The sequence below is a fragment of the Kryptolebias marmoratus genome, linkage group LG11 (genome assembly GCF_001649575.2).
Source record: "Kryptolebias marmoratus isolate JLee-2015 linkage group LG11, ASM164957v2, whole genome shotgun sequence".
Classification (NCBI taxonomy): Eukaryota; Metazoa; Chordata; class Actinopteri; order Cyprinodontiformes; family Rivulidae; genus Kryptolebias; species Kryptolebias marmoratus.
In genome coordinates, this window is record NC_051440.1 from 15,642,987 (window position 1) to 15,658,826 (window position 15,840).

At 37.7% G+C, this 15,840-nt stretch overlaps 1 long non-coding RNA gene across 1 annotated transcript; it reads right to left on the reverse strand.

Annotated features, from left to right (window-relative positions):
* Positions 1 to 11,584: 11,584 nt before the first annotated feature.
* On the reverse strand, positions 11,585 to 15,274 carry LOC119617488. The gene is made up of 3 exons (XR_005233785.1): positions 14,931 to 15,274; positions 14,149 to 14,251; positions 11,585 to 11,769 (listed from the first exon to the last, which is right to left on the reverse strand). It is a non-coding gene; the product is annotated as an uncharacterized LOC119617488 (long non-coding RNA).
* Positions 15,275 to 15,840: the final 566 nt, after the last annotated feature.

Sequence of the window (15,840 nt, forward strand, 5' to 3'; positions counted from 1 at the left end):
GAGGTAAAACAGAACCAGATAAATCCAGTTATAAACAAAACGGTTAATTTGTCGTAGTGTTAGTTCATTGTTGACATTGCTTTCTAATTGTTTTAAGGATATTCATTGATTGTACAAGAAAAAAACCCCACATAAATCATTGCAGCTCCATTATTTTTATTCCAAAATTTAAGAACCTTAAATTGGTGCATGTGTAGAAGTTTTGGCAGCCCTCTCAGTGAGTGGTTACTAATACTCACCTTTGACTATGAGAGCCTTCCTGAAGAACCCAGCTTGTGTTTTTTTGAAGTAGTTCATGGTGGATTGTTTGGTCTGCTTTGGGTCATTGTCCTGTTGTAAAAGCTAGTCTTTCTTTAGTTTCCATTTCTTGACTGACTGATATATTTCTATAGCCCTGCCCCGGTTTGTCAACATCAATTAGCTTCAATTTTCTGATCCTCATTCAGTTGCTGGAGGATCCCATTTCTTGTTGTTACCACATGGCTTCAAGAGCCGAGAAGCTTATCAGCTCTGGCATTCATCTTGAATTGTTTTTTTTGTTGTTGTTGTTTTGAAGGATGTGTAGTCACTTCTTTTTACTTAAAATAATGAACAGTTTTGTTTATTTTGTTCAATAATTGAATACAGATTTATTAAATATAACAAATGTTATCTTGGTTTTAACAGCTGAAAGCTATAAAATTGATATTTTATTAACTGGTTGTCAATATTTATAAAGATTATTGTTTACTGTGCAGAACTAGTTGGACACAAGAAATTTGGTATACTTCACTGTTGGCAAAAAGCAATATTTGGGTCAGGAAGGACGAAACACGAAGCTAGGTAGTTGTACAAAAAAATAAAAAATAAAAAATGGAACCCCAGGCAATGGGACACTGCAGACAGATGCCTCATGGTGAGATTTGTTTGAACGCTGCACACTCATATTCTCTCCCCTACCTTCACACTCTTGAGTTTGTCTGCCACATCACAAGACTGAGAAGCTGCTTTCCTTGTTGCCAGTGAGAGCCAGCGAGGCATGTAAGGACGTGCTGCGAGCACCACTGGCTGGAAACTAACCGGGACTGAACATACACGACAAACAAACCCAGAGTTTAATGAAACAGCCAGAGCTGATAAGAGTGACACGATAGGTGAGCGAGTGAGCGGGTGAATGAAAGCTCGCTCTCACATGGAACCACTGAGCTGAAAATGGTGTTGAGAGTTGAGACATGCCAGAGCTCAAGGAGGGGGGGGGTGAGTGAGGACTCAGAAAAGTCGACCTCGTGCTAATCCCTTGTTTCTTGGTGATATTTAGCTAACGGTTTATTCATTTTCAAACAGAAAGTGAACAAGTTTGTGAAAAAAACAACAACAACAAAACAATTAATTGAATTAAACAAAGTTAAACCTGTTTTCCTCAACTCTAGAAGTCTAACTTTCCCTGCCTTTTGAGCTGCAGAATGAAGGCAAGTTTATTTTTCACAGTGAAGAGATTTTTTATTCTTAAAAATAGTCCTTGTGTTAAAAATATTGGCTCTGGGTGTTTTTGTTTTATTCTGTTTCCTTTATTTTCTTGTGATTCATGCGTTTATCCCCCATGTTTAATATATGTTCTTGTATTGTTCTGCTCCCTTCGCCCTCTGAGTTCCCTGCGCCACTATCCACCTGCCCTCAGCTCAGTAGTTTTCAAGCCATTCTGCCACGCCCACCTTACCTGTTCCCCATTACCTGCTAGTCTCAGCTGTTGTTAATCTTCCACTCACCCTCAGCCTTCTATATTCAGTCTCTGGTCCTTTTCTTGCCCCTGGTTGATTGTTGCTCACATGCCCTGTCTGGTTCTTGTTGCTTTCTCCATGTTTTGCTTCCATGCCAGCATTTTGTTTTCATAAAAGAAACATTTTAGTTTTGCCTTGAGCTCCTTGTTTCAGTCTGCATTCTGGGACCCAATCCACCTACAAACCTGATAAATATAGCTTTGAGTGGAAATGTGTCTGCTCTGATCCTCACCCTTTAACACAAGTTGTAAAAAACAAGCGCACCAGAAACATTTGGAAAAAGCAACAAACAACTTTATCGGCCAATACAAGGCTGGATGACTCAACAAAATCTTAATTCGGTTAGAAACACTTGAGAATGACATGGTGGGTCTCCCCAGCTGTCTCTGAATGTTAAAAAGATTAAAAATAAAGGCAAACTGAGGTGTTTGGCCATCTTTTTTAGACAGAGTTTTCTTGAAATTAAAGAAGAAGAGGAAGATAGAACCTGTAGTGTAGTTGTTAGATGAATGGTTTTATAATAAAAGTTTTGAAAGACGCAAGCTGTAGGAAGAACACAGGTGCGCTTCTGCTTCAGTCATTAAAATGCGTGTGGGAACAGGTTTCAGCTCCAAACAAGATCTGATCTATCTTCGTTTTGGAAATGGTACAACTGGGGAGTTTACAAAATAAAGGACATACATCTAAACCTGCATGACCACAAAAATAAATGAAAAATAATAGTTAAATAAGAAAGCTAACAGCTGAGCTGCATAGTACTGGAAAAAATGGGATTATTTATGAATATTGCAATGATGACTTTCATTGTAATAAATCTAGGTTTTGCTCACTCCTCTTTTTCAGTTTTGTTGTAAAGATGGTCACAGGACGTTTGGTGTTATTCATCATATCAACCTCTATCACCTGAATCAGATGTGGGCATTGTGGACAAATATACCATGTGACTGCAAATCTTGAATGCATGGCTCTGATTAGGATTTACTGCCCTCCAAGCACTCCTTAGTAATTTGATATTGCACACACTGGTATTGCAGTGATGATAAATGGTCAATATAAGATTTATATTTTAACTGCATTAGGATTTTTCTCCTAAATATAATCTTATAATTATGCAAACATAATTTTTTTTTTTTTTTTTTTTGGCATGTACAACAAAGGCATGGAAAGTAATCATTCAACTAATTCCATATAATTTTGTTTACCGACTAAGTACAATGCAAAAAATAATGAACATGTCCTTTTTATTATGTTATTGTTCCGTAAAAATAATATGTTTCAGTTTTTTTTTTTTCATCACTTGAGAACTACTTAGCCCTGGTTGCCTAATGGCTTTATTAAGGTCTTAACTTGTGTGATAAGTTGTAACATTCAGGTGATCATTAAATAAAATCTCTTATCAGGTTGTTCACTTGTGCAGGAATTAAGCGGTACTTTGGTAAAGAACATTTTCACCTCAGACTTTAATTAATATTAAAGAAGTGGCAAAACAATAGCCCCACTGCATTTGAAATCTTCACCCCTGGGTGCCCTCATTTGGAGTGCCGTGCATATCTCCGTGCTGCACCGGTCTAATCTATGGCATGTTGGCGTGACCAGGTGAAAAGTAGCGTTAATTCTATATTGGAGCTGGGCATGTGTTGAGAGCGGAAGAGACAGGTAGAGCATGCCATGGGAGTTAGCGTGTGACCTGACAGAGGATTGGCAGGCGGGGTGTTAATTGGAAAGGTGCACCAGCCCATTTGTGCTGGCCATCCCACCGCAGAAGACATTGTACCTATTTTTTGACTCCCAAGACAAGCTGTTCTAATCTGAATACAGCCAATGAAATGATGTGTTTCTCAGCTGCCACATGACTTTCCCCAGACGGCGGGGGAGTCCATGCATCATAAGGTACAGCCTATCTCAGCTTAAATGGATTATTTTGAATATTTAAAGCTGATGGGCAAAAACTTCTAGCCGTTTAGGAAGAAGTTTTGGCTGCTGGCAACAAGTTTCTTCCGTCATTATTTAATGAAGTCAGAGACGTCTGTGAAGTGATAATGATCAGATAGTTAATAAATGAGCAGTAATTGTGCCGTCAGTAATGTTGAACGTAAAGTTAATAAAGAAAAGACATTTTGTCATTATTGTCATGTCTTAAAGTTGTCTCGAAAGACTGAAAGCACAAGACAAAAAACACCCAAACAAACTGGCCTTTCAGCAGTACAATTAGCAAGGTGGGGAGGACTTCACAACTGACATCAAACTAATTAAACTAATTTACAGTGTTTGCTGTGTTATAACTAAAGTACTGATGGTTAAGAACATGTAAATATGGAAGTAAAAAGAGACATATTTGAGTGTATTTATTATACTGATGTATTAGATGTGTGGCTTGGTAAATGAGCAAATGACTGTCTATAATAGGGTTGCTGGTTCAATTCTAACTTCTCATAATACATATCACACTCCAGGACTCTCTTGAAAAATAATTTAGCTCAAAGAGACATTCCTTGTGAAACAAAGGTTTAGACACCTTTTGAACCACATTTTATACTTTGTACAACTCTGTCATTTGTTTGTCAGTAAGATGGAGCAGAAATTAGCAGAATGTGATAATGTTTAGTGCTGGAGCAAAGAATGAACATTTTTAAGTCTCCTCTCAGAATGTTCTTCTAGTTTTACAACAGTAACTATTACAGCCTTTATGGGATGATTGCGTCTGCGAGTAAAGCATAAAAAAGTCTGAGGTAAACAACAAAACCTACATTACAAATTTGATACGAGCTAAAACAGAAAACGTGTAAGGCAACTTCTGTCATTTCTAATAACCTCGTACTCCTAAATAAAGTTTCTTAAAAACTGATAAAAGTAGGATTTAGTTAGACAAAACTTAAGTTATCACAGCTAGAAAGCATTTGTTGACCAATCAACAAACACCTAATTTTTGATGTGAACAAAGTAGTGGTCCAATTCAGTTTAGGCTGGTTTCACAATGTAGCATGTTTTGGTAGCACAACAAATCTTCATCCACATGCTAACCACATTTGTAGCTCTCAATATTTCTGAAGTAGATGATATGTTGACACCAAAGCAGCGATTCAAAATAAAGTTTTGCTTTCTTACTGATTCCCAGACCTCTTCATTGATTAAGAATCAAAGCGCATGCATCAAACTAATGGTTCTGGACAGTCTAAAGACTTCTGGGAGAAACTCAGTGAATCCAGTGTTAAACATGGAGCCATGTTGTTGTTAGTTCAATTAACAAATTCCATTCCCAGATGCTTGTTCTGTGTGTCCAGTCTGAACAGGCTGTAGCTGTTTGATGCTTTGTATTCTGAGAAGCCAGTCAAATATAAATGTGGCAATGACTCAAGCAGTGTTTTAGTTTGACACTGGGTAAGGTGAGTTAGACTTAAAAAAATGTGGCAAAGATAGTAACAATTTATACCTTATAATAAAAAAGATGTTATTCTTTGTCATGGTTTACTGCAAAGTAAAACATGTGCAAATAAATATCCCACACTAACTCTGTGCTGTATTTTGCTTTGTGCGTGAAAATGAACATTTTCACATTGCTAGCAGCACAGAGCAGTCATGCCTGCTTTTATTTCAATGTGAATGCTTCTAATACAGCAAAGGGTATACATAACCTTTAATTTAACCTTAGCCATTGTGCTCCATGCAGGCCAGGCGTTCTATTGTTCAAGATGCTGCATCTTATTTTTTTAATAAGCAAAAAGGATTAAATTAAACCACACGCAGGCCAAATGAAATGAGGATTTCTGGATGCATTCATACAAAATGTGTCTGGAAAAGATAATTCCACCTAATGGCAGGAATTTAAAGAAGTTGGCTGATGCTTTTGTTCTAACTTGGATTACTTTTTTTATGATTTTCCTGCTGCCATAATTTGATTAAAAATGTGAAGAAACTAAACATTAACACAAAGCCTTTCTTTCATTTCAACACTAGTGATAAAATTTTGATAAAATAGCAAGATTTTCTGCACTCAAAGCAGAACTAAATATTAATCTTTGCATTTTATTGTTTTTTTTGTCATTATTCTTGTTATTGCCATCAGAAGTGCTAAACACTTTTGCAGTTTCCTGTCCGAATAAAGATCCCCATCAGCCTGAGTTAGAGGCTGGTGTAAGCTGTCAGATTTGCGGGTGATATCTCAATTAGGCAAAAAAAAAAAAAAAAAAAAAGTAAAATCTATTGAATATGGGGGTGTGAGAGGGTATTTCCAAGCTCCGGGGCTTTAAAATGGAAACAAGAATGTGTTCGGTCAGCTTGAACAGCGCAGGATTTTAGGGAGGACTAGTCCTTTGTGACACATGCAGCATAGACATAATGAATTATATTATAATTACAAAGCGCAGTCAGTAGAAGTGGACAATATAGATATTTGGCCAGGGGGGGTGGAGTGTGCTGTTCCACAGAGACTGAGCCACTCCAGACTGCATTTCTATTCAGATGACTTTAACTTAGACAAATCTCAATATTGATGAATGGGGGCTTTGTTCTGAAAATAAAAACATTTGAACAAGGACGCCTCATCTTCTCATACGCCGGGGCCACAAAAACTGTTTTAACCACATCCTAAGGAAAATTTGATCTGCTTCAGGCATTTAATCTTTGTAAAAATATGACTTTGTTTGACTGATTTAGCTGATTTGCTCTCGATTATTAATTTCCCAATGAAATTTACACAAACTCTTATAGGAAACACAAAACTTCTTGTTTCTGATTATTTAAAAAATGTGGATAATACAAATGCAAACAAGCAATATCGGAGCATTGTTTTCCTGGAGACCACTGGTTTGTGCTTTGGAGCGTGCTCTGTGTGTGTGTGTGAGAGAGAGATGCTGCAGGAATTGTATTGTGTGGGCAAAGCAGAGCAAGCAGAGCGAGCAGAGGGGAGGGAAGCTGGCAGTGACTGAGAAGATGAGGATTTGACGGCAAGGTGACAAAGAGTTCAAACAAAATGAGGCTTGTAGATTAGCAGCACTCCCCTCAGTGACAGGTGTCATCTCTTGGGGCAGTCTGTCATTCTGCCTGCTGCCACTCTTTATATCATATGAGAAGAGCGAGAAGGAGGGAGAGGAGGAGAGGCAGCAGCACTTGTACCTCACCAGGCAATGTCCACCCTGCTGTACCTGTCAGCTCCCAAAATTAAAACCTGGGTGGAAAGGAGGAAGTCAACAAACATTACGCAAATGTTTATTTACCTTCCAAGTCATTTTCTTTCATTTCAGTGAGACAAGATGCAACATATGTGTGTTTATTTTTCTTATTGAGCAGATAAAATGAAATCTGCTGACTTCCTTTCATAGACCACTTTTTACTAAAGGGTATTTTATAATCTACTGAATCTGATTGTACTGTTTAATAAATTAATTGAATTGGATTTATTCCTTTTTTAGACAGTGCTTTGACATTTTATGAATTGGTGGTATAGGCTATATAAATAAACTGAACAAAATAAAAAATATATATTGTGTGCTTTTAATGCCTGTTGTAATGCATAGTTTTTTTTATAATATAATTATTTTTATTATTATTTTTAAGTGATGGGTTCCATCACCTAAAAACAATAAACAAAAATAATTGAAATGTATTTTTAAATGCTGCCAAACAATGGGGAAATAATTAATATCATTCAATGCCATAATTTACACAACATACCAAATGTTTGAAGCCGTTCTTTCATTTAGTTTTATTTTTTGAATAACCAGTTCAGAAAAAATAAATATTTTTTGCTAACAAATCTGCTTTATATTTTATTTTTATTTTATTTTCCCCTTTAGAATAAAACTCTATAACAACTTAAGACCAAAAACATTTTTTTTTATTTTTCAGTAAAGGACTTAATCAAAGCAAGCATGGTTAGGATTAATGAATGACTTAAATATTCGCCTTTTTTTTTTCAATTTTTGTCATAACAATAAAAACGTGCAACCATATGTCTGAATGTATAAGTTTAACATAAAGTTTTAATTCCAGCAATTTAAAAAATGTCTTTGTTTTATTTAAATTTTATTTTAGTTGCCTAGTGTATCTATAAAATGACCACACTAATTTCAAATTTTACATCTAATCTTTTAAAGATTTTCCATTATCAACATTTTCTATTTGTCTAAATACATTTTTCTGACTACTTCCCCGTCTTTCCCAGTAAACATTTACAGCCAGAACAGGCAGCACTGGGAGCAAGAACAGAGAGACAGAGAGTATTGTTCTTTTGTAAAGAGTCACTTTAGTTTTGCCCAAACCCTTTAACAAGCCTGCGATAGAGGAAGGTATTAACTAAAGCTCGGAGGGAGCCAGCTCCCGTCATCCCGGTGACACGCAGACTGAGACCTGCTGCTCTCTGCACCAGGACTGCAGCCATCTGCTCCACAGATTGCACTCAAACACACACACAGCGAGCGCTGCTGCCTCCCCTCTGGGTGAGGGAGTCACCAGAGGGTCAGCTAGACTTCTCCAGGACTTTCTCCCTTAGATTTTTCACTGCTTTCACTTGCATATGTTGTTTATGGTTGCCAAGCAACTCAACCAAAAATTAAAAAAAAAAAAAAAAAAAAATCACAATCTGCACACACTGACAAACTGTGAATCTACAGCGAGTCGGAGGGAGAGACTACACAAAAATATGGAATTAGAGAGGAGGGAAAAAACAGGAGACATATTCTGATGTTTGTTTTTGACAGATGAGGGATGCCCCCTATTGACTTTGTCAGGGAAGATAGAAATAGGGGGTAGAGAGTGTAAAACCAGAGAGCAGTCGAGACTACAAGACGTGAAGAGAAATAACCCGTGTGTCACTGTTCTCACAGTGGGAATGGGGTCCTTAAGAATATATGGACAAGAGAAAGACTCGGATGACCAATATACATTAAGGTTTTAAAATATTCATTGCATAGGTTGGAAGGGAAAGAAGGTTATGAGCGTATTTGGCAGCCTCCCAAATGGAAAAATTCTCTCTGAATAGCAAGCAGGTTACATAAAATCAGACCTCTAATGAAAACGAAGATGAGTTGTAGCTGGTTATATCGTCACAGGGCAATTTTCTGCAACCTTGAAGAGAATCAATTACAAATTTATCATAGCAATAATTCAAAGTTAGAAGAGAAGAACACACATCATTAAAAATGTTTAAACTCATGTTCTGATTTTTTTTTAATGTTTAGTTGAAATGAATTTCCTGATAAAGGCAAAAAAAAAAAAATTAAACAATTTCACACACTTGCGGCATGACGGCATCTGTGCCCTGCGCATTGAAAAACAAGTCATATGCCTCGCAGTGCCTCTCTGGTCTGTGAACCGGTGTCCGTTGGGGAAATCAAGCACCCTGGGCACAGTTGTGTTGGAGTGAGTAATGAGGCAGGCTTTCCACGATGGCTGATAGAGGCTCCCATTAACAGCCACGCTTCAGGGTATTCTCTGTCTCTGTGTTGTGGAATGGAAATGAGATCTGATAGAACCGTGTATAATTTGTTGTCACATCAAAGTGACACTTATTAGCTTTATTTCCTTATCAATGTTACATCTACAGTACCTCTGGGTAAATATTTCAGAAGTGCAGAGAGGAGCTGCTGGCCTGCTTTTGTTATGTGGCTTCTAAGCAGCAACTTTCAGGGAGTTTTGCTGCTCTTTAACTGGATGTAGAACTGCGTAAAGTCTAATGTCGAGCTTTTTAATTTGGTTTTCAGTGAGTTCTGTACTTCACACCACAAATGGTTATTCTGAATCTAATGGTTCAGATGACTTTATAAGGACAAGTTTTGAGCATTTTCTTTTTTATTGCTGCTGTTTTTCTTTATTCTGTTTTTTTTTCATTGAGGTTGATAATCTTATTACTAATATCATCCTGCAATATGTAAAGGTTTTTGTTTCTGCATTGGGTTTTTGATATATTTTATTCATCCGTCTTCACTCTCACACAAACACACTTGTGTGTGTGTGTGTGTGTGTGTGTGTGTGTGTTTTCCATTAATCTCAAAGCTATCCTGAAGTGGATTATTGTGAATTCATCCAACATCCCTCTTCATATCTTTGCGACTTTGAATTGGGGATATTGCTGGATGGACCACTATCAGAGCCAAATTATTTCCACAAGTCCAACAGAGGACTGAGCTTCGAAGGGCTGTATTTTACCATTGCATCTATAGATGTGCAGCATTATAGCTCGTGAGTGGCACCTCATTTCACACAGCCTAATGGCTTGACACTGAGATCACACCAGGGATCCAGGCAGGGGAGCTTCCTCTCCTTTTTTTTTTGGCCTGTTTTATAAAATACAAGGATTAGGGTTGATTGAAAGTCAAAGTCTGCTGTAGTATATAGCACTGCGGTAGTTTAAATGAAAATTTTCTTTGTTGATTACTTAATTCTACAAATGATACACAGGCAAATGTCATTTCACTGTGTTTCAAACAAATTCTGCAGGCTCAATGTGCTATAAAAATGTGACAAGTCAACAATAAAACTCAGATATGACTCCTTTTCCTGACATCAAAAATTGCCCCGGTCTGCAGCAGCCCTGTGATATTTAACTGATTAAGATAGAGCAAAGCAGACACCACGGCACAGTCAACTCTTCGCCGAACTTATCTCACTCGCCTGAATGTGACAGACAGTGCAGCCCTCCAGCTTTAGTTGTCATACACCAGCGACCAGTCAGAGCTCGTCAGGTTGCATGATTGTATAATTGTGTTGTGACACCTTGAACCCGCCGGTGGTGTATAACCACGTTAATTTTCTGATAGCACACCGTGGGCCGTAAGAATCAGAGTTATGATGGGTGTAATTTGTGCCTGCGATGGCAGACTGAAAGGAGCGGGGTCACCGGCAGGATAAATACAAATTAAAATTGATGCAGGTCTCATTTCTGCTTGACCAGTTTGTGTTGGGAGGCTGCGGAGAGTTAGGAATGGTGCGCTTGTCATTTATGCCATTTGGTCTTCCATTTCAACTCAGGGCCCAGAGGCAAGAACTCCAAATAAAATGTACCTGCTCAAAGATGTGCTGCTGAATCACAAGCTTGATGATAAAACCCAAAAGCATAAAAAAACCCTCTTTTTTTAATATAAAAATAACAAATTTATGGCAATGCATTAAGACGATACTGTAATGTAATATATCTCAGCTGTGTTAGCACAGTTTTTAAGGGTGTTTTTTTTTTTCTCTGATTTTAGTTAATTGAGGAAGTCAAATGGAGTTTTCTTGGTAAATGCTTTCATTTAAACGGGTCTTAGCAAATTTGCCTGAATTCCCGTCATATGAGTTAGACGGCTTAGTGAAACAAAAACTTTAAGTAACTTTGTGTTACTTTAGTTAGTCTTGTTGAACGAATGTAAAGCAATCAAAATGAAACAACAGGACCAATACAATTAAACCTGAAAAAAAAAACAACATATATTGCTTCATTTAACAAGTAAATTAAAATTGGTTTAATCAATCCATTTAGGTTGGGAACCAACATCAGACAGCCTTAAAAGAATATGTTAACCCAACCCAATTACGTTAAAACAACAGAATTGACTAATTTTGTGAGAAATCAACATATCTGCATGGAAAAATGCCAAGCATGTTTTTTTATTTATTTTCAGTGAGTAACTTTTAAATGTTAGATTTACATACAGCCAGTAAAAATAAATCCTGTTTTTGTTATTCAAACATATTTTTATTCATTAAAGTTCATTAAACATGTGAATTGGTTGTTTTTTTTAGCGTTAGCATTCACAAATTGACAACATCACATGTAAAACATCTGTAATCTCAAATTATATGTAAAAAATCAATAAAAATAAAGAATTAAACACATCAGAGAGCTGAAATTTTTATTTGTCTATATCAAAATTATTCTACTATTAGTTGTTGTTTCTGAGTACACGAGTTTCCGTATGTGTGTGTACAGGTGTGTGTGTTGTATGTCCAGGAAAGGTAAAAGAGGCATCCTCCTGAACTCCTGTCACAGCTTCTCTGACAGCGAGTTCAAGAGCTCTTCATTACAGCCTCTGCGCATCTGAGGGAGAAGAGAAACAATGCTTAGAGCCCGCCGCACATAACCTTTCCATTCAATCAGCAGTTCAAACTGTCTCCCTCCACTGCAAATCATTCTGTTTCTGGCCAGTCAAGTGCAGCGCAGAGTCAAAAAGCCTCCTATCAAAAACGGATAAAAATACCTTCCACCGAATTGACCGGCAGGCAGGAGCCCACGTCATCTGAAATAAAAACCTGCCACTGCAGAGTGATCGAAAAAGAAATATGCAAATAGAAATTATCACATTTTAACTCATACCTATACATTACCTATCACTGTGTGAAATATGTATATCAGCAAGGATATGTGGTAACAGCCTGACAGCACAATGCCGACATCAAACAAAGGCTCGTCAGTAATGTTTCACACAAATCCACTGATATAATAATTATACTATCCCCCGTCCTTAGTGGAGGTTGATTGTTCTTGCTGTGAGCTAACACACTTAATTGTAGTATGCAAATGAGAGCAATTACAAAGCTTTTAGGTGAAGAGATGACAGCTGAGGTTGGTTTTATTGGGGGGCCTCACCCAAACAGTTGTCATGGAAACCACATAGAATAACTGTCAAACAGATATAATCTCAGGATATGTTAAGAAAGCGGGCCTCCTCTGTATGTTGTGTTTATAAACCGATGCGTGCAAAAGAGAGATTCTTTGATTACTGAACAAATTGTCAATTTGTTGTTCAGTGGGGAGAATAAAAAGGACTCATTTTGGGGAAAGAGAAATGTTGGAATGGATTCAATTTTTCAAACCAACGCTTCATATAAAATGTAAAACATGCTCAGACAGTCCAGAATGATTTTTGTAGTGTCTGTAATTAGTCACTTCTATCAAAACTGAGTTGCTGACAATTATCTTTATAGCAGTGATTTAGCGCACCGTGAAGTCTGTGGCTTCAGCAAATAGGCCTTCACTTAACATCTGCTCTATTCAAGCAGTAATCTATATGCTATGTTATTTACTTGAGATCAAACAGACTTTTTTCACGGTGCATGCTCAAACAAAAATGAACAAGCTTCATTTAGGTGAGTGTTTATTACCAGCGGACCTCCCACAGTCATAACCGATCACATCCTGCTAATTCTACTGATGTTTGTCATTTTCCTACGAAAGGAGAGTGACTAAATTCCAATCTGTTGTATATTGTTTTTGTTTTATTTCTTCACATACTGCTGTTTGAGTCAGGTGGCAAAATTAAAAAAAATTAAAAATGCTCCTTTTTTTTAAAAAATCCGTTCTGCACTGGTTCTATCTTTGTTTGCCCCAAACGACACCATTAAAGTGGAAAGTTGTGCTCAGAACGTGGTCAAATTTTCAAAAACAAACTGTATAACAATTACTTGTGTGGAGGCCTTCATGAATTAAATATGAGTTGTGTTTCCAAATGAGATGTTATGGAGGTAAATGACAAGAGGCAGCCCGTAATTGAGGTGGTGGCAACACGGGCCTGCTGAACTAATCCCTGACTTGGTCACGTGACCGACTGCTCGCCAATGGCGGTACGTGTTTTCACCACAAAGCCGAGGCAGCTGGGAAAATTGATTTTTCATCTGAGCTGTATTTGATAGCTTTAGAAATCAAAAATTGAAATTAACTAACCTACGCCCCGTCATTACAAAAGAGTAAATTAAAGTGCGCGCCCGCAGCTCCTCTGAGCGCTGGAAGGCTGCGAGGGAAACAAATTCAAAGATGCAAACTCTTCTCAGCCCTTGACTCTGTCTCGTCTGCCTAATAAAGCATTAAAAACATCAACAAAAAATTGCTTTTCTTAGGTTTTTGTAAGGTATTATCATGAAACACATTTTCTAATATATTTAAATTAAAAAAATAGATTTTTGGCATTGCAATTAATTTCAACATCCTAAGAAATTTTTATTGTTTTATTAATATATTTTTCTAATTCAGTTTCTAATAATATATATATATATTTAACATTTTTACTATAATGTTTAAAACATGGAAAATATATTATGGTAATATGATACGAATTATATTATTACAATAAACAGATTGAGTAGAAAAACTTCATTTTATAGGCTCAGTAGATCTGACCCATTTTACAAATATACAGTCAGAGTGTTCATTAATTACAAACTCATTTAGAATTAAATATAGACACTAATTATTTGCCAAGATATAATGAGTGACTAATTTAACGTTCATTATTAGAGGAATGTAAACAACTGTCTAACAAGCGTTTAGGACTAAAACTGCCACGCGAGCGAGTGGAAGTGGACAGGATGTGAAGCTAAAACCAACTATCTGGTCGCGTTAACAGACGACATGCCAAAACAGATGTTCCCGCAGGTGGACGTGAAGATCAATAGGCGTTGGGAGAGCAGCGAGACAGTTTACCTGAGCTGTTGGAAGTTGTAGCAGATGTTAAACAGACTGATGCCCTGGAAGGCTGATCAATGAACAGGAGGCAGATGGAGGAGAACATGGAGGAGGCGCTGTTCTAGCAGAGACAAACATAAAATAATAGGAGTCACATTTGATATGCAGATGGGCGCCTGTCCATAACATTAACCCAGCAACACACACGCACAGGAAAACAACTTTTAGGAAACTTCAGCTTCATTTAAAACTCCGCTCCCTTCATTGACATCTGTGTCATACTAATTACTGGTGAGTTTAACTCTTCAAAGACAGTATTCTGTGAAGGTAATTATTTGTCCTATATCATAATTCGAACCAGGTAACTTCGGGGCAGCAGGATGACTGGGATCAGGAGTGAGAAACGAGATTCAGCAGTTTTGCAGGACTTAAAAACTGCCTAATTAGAAGTGGTAAGAGGTAGTGTCAGGCTGCTATCTAACAGACTATCACCTTTAGCACCCATTAGTGGAAGAAATGCACACTGAAAATCCAAATGTATTTCACTAGTGGGTAAAACTAGTTTGCTATCAATCATTTTGATTTATTTTCATTTAAAACACAGCTATTAGTGAAAAAAAAATCAGAATAACAAAAACAACTTAGATGTCCTTTTGACAGCTTGAATAATATTTAGCTTATTATAATGTCCTTTATGCAGAAAAAGAAAACTTTTCCTGAACTGTGACTAGTCGAGCTACATTTCCTGCAACAAAAGCAAAGCCATAATCTTTCCTGAAATACAGCACACCTGCACATACCCACAGAGCTGCACGCTCAAACACACACGCGCTCACACACAGATCTCTTGACATCCGGCGTCCCACTGGCCTTGCTGTCCGAGAAGCAACTTGAACTAGGCGATAACCTGATAGACTTTATCTTGTCTTTCCTGGCTCTCAGTGAGGTCTGAAGAAGACACTTCAACTGCTCAGCATCCCCCCTGAGTCCTAACCTTCCCCTCATCTCTCTCCTCGCTCTAACATCGGTGCCGGAGAGCTGTCAGCGGCCTGTTGCTTATTGATGTTTCTGCATGTTTTATGTCTTTCTGGAGATATGACGGCCCTGACACTGTGCTGATTTCAATCAGCTTGCCACATGCCACAGAGAGTGACAGCTGGGTAAAGCAAGAAGGACAAAAAAAAAAAAAAGAAAAGAAAAAGAAGAGAATTGGTGGGGATGTCATTGGCTCAGATCAGCTCCGGCCTTGTCTCTGACTGAGGATTCTCCTCCCTTTTAATGAAAATGTTTCATTCACGTCTCATGCCTCCCTCACTGATGAATTCAATAGAAGAAAAAAGAGAAACGAATAGTGAGGGGAAAGAAATTCAGCTTTTGTCAGATTGGGGAGGCTAGAAGAGAGGATGACCCCTGAGCCAAAGGTTCTGACACTGCATCAATCCCTTTAGGAGTGAGGCCTGCTGGACTAGCTTTGGGTGAAGATTACTTCAGCACATCTGAGGGATGACTGCTCTATCTATTTCACACGTTCTATGCAGAGGAGAGCCTTGTATGCTTTGGATCCTGAGCTGCCCCACTAAATTAGGTCTGAGATCATTCCATGGAATGAAGGGAGCTATCCAAGGCAATTCAACTCCAAACCATTGACAGAGAGCTTACCCAGACCCTGAAAAAAAAAGAGAAGAGACATATCCACTCCCTCTTTCTCTT